Source organism: Apium graveolens, chromosome 7, assembly GCF_009905375.1.
Source record: "Apium graveolens cultivar Ventura chromosome 7, ASM990537v1, whole genome shotgun sequence".
In the NCBI taxonomy this organism is placed as follows: domain Eukaryota; kingdom Viridiplantae; phylum Streptophyta; class Magnoliopsida; order Apiales; family Apiaceae; genus Apium; species Apium graveolens.
The window spans coordinates 249,262,290-249,269,845 of NC_133653.1; positions in this window are offsets into that span (position 1 = coordinate 249,262,290).

Genomic DNA, 7,556 nt, shown 5'->3' on the forward strand with positions numbered 1-7,556 from the left:
ATTAAAATGATATTTTGCATGTGCAATCCTGCTACATAACCCTATAATTAATACTAGAAATAAGGGAAAATTCTACACATGAACTCTACGAAAATTATATATTAATACTACTGAATACAAAAAAAATTATTGCAGAATGTGATATTCTACACCTGAACTCTACGTAAATAGCACATTACTACTACACAATAAAGTGAATTCTGCCGGAGAACCCTTATTAATACTACAATAAGGAAAACATTGTTGCAAAACCCTAAATTTTCAATAAACTCTCTAAATTCAGATAATTTAAATATAAAATATAAAATTATATAAAAAATATAAAACTACGAAATAAGATAAGTTCCCCCGGAGAATCTTTCTCCCGCTAAGGGCTCAAAGAGGAATATGACCTCATATAAGTGACATCTTTATACATATATACAAGGCCGGAGATCCATGAGGAGCCAAAAAAAAAATTCCCACCGCAACACCTGAGAACCATTATTTTGTAATTTTGCTTAAGATTTTATTTATGCTTTGAATGAAATTTTTGTTAAAATATGAAATTGTAACTTTTTTATTTGAAAAAAAAATCATAATCCACCATAATATTTAAATATCAATTTTTTGTTAAATTTTAGTAACTCGTTATAGCAAGTTGATTTTGTAAGAAAACTGCAGTGATATATTAAAATAAACTTAAAATTTAAAAAACCATAATTTTGGACTTAGTGTTTTTCTAAAGAAAAAATAATTTTTTAAAAACAATTTTTCAATAATATTTTAAACTAAAATCTAAAATCGTGTATTTTCCTAAACATATTAAATAAAAATTAAAAATGGACACTAACTTTCAGTGGAGTCACCTGAGCTGTGAATTAATAGTTGAATTATGCTCTTTCCGACTTTATACGGGATAACTCAGTGGGCTATATATTAAATAAAAATCTTCAATATTTTCAGAAATGAGGATGAGCCATGGTTATTTTTCTCTTTAGTGTCGCTAAGCCCCTGCATATGTATTGACAGATGTTAAAAAAATAACGACGTACTCTTATTTTAATCTGTAATCTATTTTCTCTTGTGCTTCTCTTTTATTTATTTTCTCTAATTTATCTTCATTTTTTTCATCCGTATTTTATTTTAATATATCAAAAACATGAGTTTTCAGTATGAATTTTCAGATTATGATGATGAATCTGCTAATACAGTTTATTATGCTTGCTCTGATCCCGATCATTGTGACAATGGTGTTTGTTGTGATGGAGAACATGATTATAGTCATGAACATTTTCGATTGAGATGGGGAATGACTCATTTTTCTGAATTGTTGTACAAATTGGTTGATCGCCCTAATTTACTGCAAGTGTTATTGAAGAACCAAAGGTTATATATGATGTTCCTTCGTCCCCTCTTTCTTCAGGTCTGATTCAAGTGTAAATATTTATTTTTAATTGGATGCTTGTGTGTGCTTATGGTTGTTGACAATCTGAGATCAAGTACTTATGTATATATTGGAGTTGTTTGAATTACATGTATCACTTATAGTTAAGCTTACTTTAAATACATGTAATCAAAACACAAAAGTATATGTTAAGTGGATAACCATACATTGATGCTCTGTTTGTTCCATTGCCCCTAACTTGTTGAAGTTGATGCTCCATTTGTTCCTTGTAAGTAATTTCATGCCTCATGGACAACCCACGTTGGTGCAGTGACTAGAACTGGTAGTTTATCTTATATTGCTAATATTTCTTATTAACACGGGGCACAAGATAATCATTAGAACCTTTCACTTTTAGAACTTCATTCATGATCTTGATAGAATAACCATACATTCATCAGTCTTGTTGTTTCTAGTTCAAAATATGCCACATGAATCATGTACTGCCTCCATCATATCATCAATATCTTTTGACATTTTGTCGTGCATAAAATATTGAATGCTTCTAAAAAAACTTAAGTCCAAAATATTAAAATATGGACTGTTTGGTGGTTGCTGCATAAGGATAAATGTGAAGTCCCCTTGTTATTGAACTTGTTGTTATTATTGGTCATCCTGTGATATATGGGTCATTGCATTGTCTTTTTGTATGTATATAAATTTGGGACCTTCACTTATTGGTCATTTCTGCACGATTGCTATTATGTCTTATTGATTAACATATTTATTGTTTCCTTTTTCCCAACCGATTCAACAACTTTGGTGATTATTGTCTCATTTGCTCTGTTTTTGGAAGCCCTCTAAGATGGTTGTTGATATATAAGTGAATGGGAATATTATGAATTTTCCATTAAAGCTGCACTTATTTTCTGCATTAAATCTTTCTTTTCTAATTAGTATTTATATAACAGAAAAAGAAGAATACACATAAATTGAACCGTGCTATGTGACAGGCCACATAGAGGACTATTTATATGCAATCTTGGGAAAATAGATCGCTAATAGAAAGCAAAAGATGGTCGAAAGTTAAGAACTATATAATTTAGGAAAGCCAAATATAAAAGTTGTTAATGTAGTCTAATTTGTTCAACCAATTTGAAGTAGAAACTCTTGTCTTAGCATCCACAAGAATGTCATCCAGTTTGTCCAAGCTAAAAACACCATTATCATGTCGTCTAGCATTCTTTTCCCTCCAAACATGATAACAGAAGATTTACAGAACAAGAAGAGCCAAGCTCTTGTGAGATTGTTGGATGATATCACCCCAAGAATGAAGAGTCTGCAAACAGGAGTTTCCCGGGATAGGAAGATGGAGTCTGGTAACAATCTGCTTGAGAACTGACCAACTATACGGACAGTTGTTGAACAGGTGATCACAGGTTTCTATGCCACTGATGCAGAGATAACATCGAGGGATCAGGTATATGCCAAATGAGACTAGTCTGTGTAGAGTGTTAATTCGACCAAGGCAGATCAGCCATTGATGGTGGGCATATCTATCCACCCTAAGCCTATGTCAGGCGAGGTTGTGCCAATATATTTCTGGAAGTCAAAATCTCTTAGCATCCCAAATGTGTCATGTTTTGATCTTGTTAAGAGAAGTGTCATTCCACCGAATTCTATCATTACAATCAAGATCAAAATTAGGATAGTCGAAGCTTCTGATTTAATGAGACGGGTTCAGATTAACATGATGAATTCTGCTATTAGGCCTTGGTAAAATCCATTCTCCAGTCGAGATTAAGGCACTAACTTTAGCAGAATAAGTGAGGCCAGATTGAGAGATCATAAGGTCTGTGTCAATAAGAGCAAGACATCTCGTGTTCCATCGAGGTCAAACAATAGCGAGAAGTATTCGCCATTGCCAATGGTGTAATCTAAGAATTGGATGGCCTTAGTTCTCAGGTTAAGACTTTTTCTCCAAGTCCAGGAGCAATCTGAAGGCACACTCATTGTCCAGAAATGCTTTCGTTTGAGAGTCGTATTGTGAATCCAATCAGACCATAGAGAGGAAGAATGATTAACCACTCTACACAAAAGTTGAAGAATCAAAGCTTGATTCCATTCTCTAGGGTTCTTTAAATTCAGACCACCTTCCTGGTAGGGTAAGCAAACCTGAACTCAGCTAACCTTGACTCCTCCATTTTTTTCAATATCTCCCTTCCATAAGAATCTAGTAAACAGTTTCGGAATATGATTATGCACTGCCCCTGGTAAAATAAAGTGCGTGAACCAAAAAGTTCGAGTAGAAAATAAGACTGCTCTCAACAGTTGAACTCTACCTGCAAATGAGAGGAATAAGGTGGTCCAAGAGTTAACTCTACATTAAATCTTGGTTTTTTTACAACAACGACAAACATAATTTTGGGTATGAATTTGTTTGACCTGGCATCCATATACTGACCCTTTTTATTCTTTCTAAGTAAATCATTTGTGATTTTTTTCGTTAAATAAAACCAATTTTCAACAATATGAATAAACTTGCACATAGAGTAATATTGTCTCTTTGTTGTTGGTATGTCTCCCATTAACAAGTTTAAAACCCATTCAACCATTTGCTTTAGGTTTGCATCTTTCAAACCACGGTGTAAAATATCTATATGAGGTTTAATGAATCCACTCTTTACCATTATGTTTATTGTACATGCACACACTTTCAGTTGTACTGTCAAGTCTCTTATGCATGATTTGTCCCCGAGTTATTTTCAGTTATTGCATTAGATTACAATTGAATTATTTTTATCCCTTAATTATGACCCTTTGTTGTCATATTGTATATTTATCTTGCTGTATTTTGCCTCCTTGCAGTACTCCATATTGTGTTGATTGTTCTTGTTGTTATATTAAATTTTTGTCATATCTTGAATTGCACCTTAGTTAAGTTTTCCATTAGCCTGGCTGTTCAAAAGCACACGAATACTTGCACCCCTGACTCACAACTTAGTTTTGGTCTTTTTTGTGATAATGAACATTTGTTGGTGTGTTATGTTCGTATGTTTTCTCTTATGCATCTCCATTTGTTGTTGATTTAAATCATAAAGGAAGCCACCATTTGCTGGTTCATTAAGATCAAAAGGGAAAACATAATTCATTTATGAAGAAACGAGGAAAAACAATGATGTAGAGATACTATTTTTTCAATATATATTTTAAAAATTTTATTTTATAAGTGTAAGATTTTAGCATAATCCGTGTATATAATATTAAGTTTTGATTGGTTGTTCAAATTAATCTTGTAACCTAATTGGTCGAAAACTGGATTAGACGTATACTTATAAATACTTCAATTTCCGATATGTGTCATTCACCAAACCAGAAAAGAAATAAGAGACTTGGGGACTATAGCTTATCTTCTTAACTCTCAAAATCTTGTATTTGTTAGGCATATCATTGTTTATTTACAAATTATGTTTATAAAACTATAATGCTTATACTCTCTGCTAGGGGTGTACACGGATCGGGTTGGGCGGGTTGGGCGAATTTAGCAACCCAACCCAATTAATTCGGGTTTTCGAAATTTCAATCCAATCCAAACCGTTTAAATTTGTAACCCAAACCAATTTGTATATTTCGGTTTGGTTTGGTTTGGATCAGTTTGATCGGTTTATTAAATATACAAAAGTAATACAAAAATTATAATAAAACATAAGGTTTCAAAGTTTAAAACACTTGAAAATTGTTCAAAACAATATTACAATCCTCCATATTGAATAGTCTTAAACATCTAATTTTTGACACCAAAAGTACTAATAATATTGCTTACGCTTTAAACATAACACTAATCAAACATCTATTGTTGTTACAAGATGAACTATGAACGAGGAGGTTATATGTTACATTTAGAGTTACAGATGAATGGATCTATGTAATAGACCTAAACATATTTTTTGGATTAACTTATTAGCATGTACATATATTTTTTAATCGCGTTGGGTTGGATTGGTTTAAAATTATCGAAAACAATATACAACCCAATTAAATTGAGTTGACATTTTTTCAACCCAAATATGTATCGGGTTGGAAAAAATCGGGTTGGAAAAAATCGGGTTGGATCGGCCGAAATATGGTCGGTTTGGATTGTATTGGTCGGGTTGGTCAAACCATGTACACCCCTACTCTCTTCTACTTGTTTTTTTATATATTATTGTACTTTAAAAATTCATGTGTATTTATTCTGAAACTTTAAAGGTTAAAATGTAATAAACCTTAAAATATATTATAGAAAAAGGAAAATCTTAAAATTACCACTTGTAAAGTTTTTTAAGATTGTCCGCAAAAGCATATTTTGCAACAAAAAAGGATCAAATGCAACATATATTTTCGTTTTAAAGATAAATAATAATATTTTGTTGTATTTACCTAAGATGATTTTAATCAATAATTTTTTGTATTACATTTGTGTTTGATTTTTATAGCATAGTTATAAAGTTACAAAATATGTTTTTACAAATAAGTTTTACAGAAACAATATTTTTGTAATTTTTTAAAGAACAAATTATACTTTTTTAAAAAAATTAAAAGCAAAAAACGTTTTTATATAATAGTTTTAATTTTTTTTTAAAAGACCCTAAAAATTTATTATAATCTTTACTTGTATTTTTTAACCTAAATACCTCATTTACTCTATAAACAAAGGTGATACCCTTTATTAACCAATTTAAAAATAAACTATCCACAACGATGACAAATAAAATGTTGTCCAATATGCCATCTGTCTACTAAGTTTCTCCCATAATAATAAATTACATTACGAGTCTCACACAATATGTAGATAAACTATTTTGTATTCCACAATATGTGAAATATGTTATACAAAATATCTTATACACATACTATATGTAATATGTGATTGCACATAATCACCCTTCATAGTTCACTCGAGGGATGACATCAAGCAAATTCAAATAAATTGTTAGGGTGAGATTATTATCTACATAAGTTCCACGTGATATAGGTTACTAGATTCAGTTGGCTAACATCGGAGTAAAAATTCCATGTCTACATGTTCGGTTAATAAGAGGACACAAGTAATTTTTTTTAACTATATATATATAATTGAAAATAAAAATTTAATATCGATACTGTAATTGGCAAATCCTGGAACTGTTCAATCAATACATAAATCAACGGTAAGAAAAGGTTAGGCTTCAACTTTGTATACTAACCAGATTAGTACCCGTGCTATGCACGGTTTAAATAATTTTATATATTAAAATCTTGAATTTTAATAAAAGATTAACGTATTTTTTAATAATTTTAACTATATATTGTATTAAATTCATATTTTCTATGGATATCAAAATTGAACACATCTCGGGGTGAGCGAGGATCAATAGTTGATAAAGTTTAATTAAGAAGAAGTGTAATAAGTTAAAATATCTAATTTAGGGAAGAAAAATAATAGAACACAAAATATATTGTTCATGATTAATAAGTTCAGTTAACGAAATTGAACCAATGTGAATTTGTTATTATTTAGATTAGTAATTTGATTGTTGACGTGAGAATTTCATTTTTATTAGAAGACAAATTGTTCTTTATTTATTTGTAAGACAGGGAGTGCTATTTTTGAAACATGTGATAAATGTTATGTTAGTGACTTTTTATTTTATTTATTAAAATTAATATAATGTAACGATTAATTTAAGTTTAGATAAATATTTATAAAAATCATATACATTAGTAATAAGTAAATATTACTTTAGATATATAATAATTAAGTATAAATTTTATTTTTAAAATAAAAGGAAATGATAACATAAGGAAAATAAGTTATTAGTGGAAATGTGCTGAACATTTAATAGTGTAATATTAATGAAAAAAGAGCTGCATAAAAAAATAAAATTAAATTAGTAAAAGAAATGAGTCGAGGATAATTTTAGCAATTAAAGAAGAAGTTGATATGTGGCATTTGCGGATGTGCACGGTTTATTCTAGTATTAAAACAAACTATATTAGTTTAATTTTTTGGCGTTTTATTATTCATATGTTATTATTTATATTATTTTAAAATTAAATGATAAGCAATTTATATATTAAAAAATATGAACTAAGCTAAAGAAAATAGATAGAGAAATGAGTATGAAAAATGAAGAGTCGTAATCAAAGGAAAAGAGTCGTAATCAAAGGA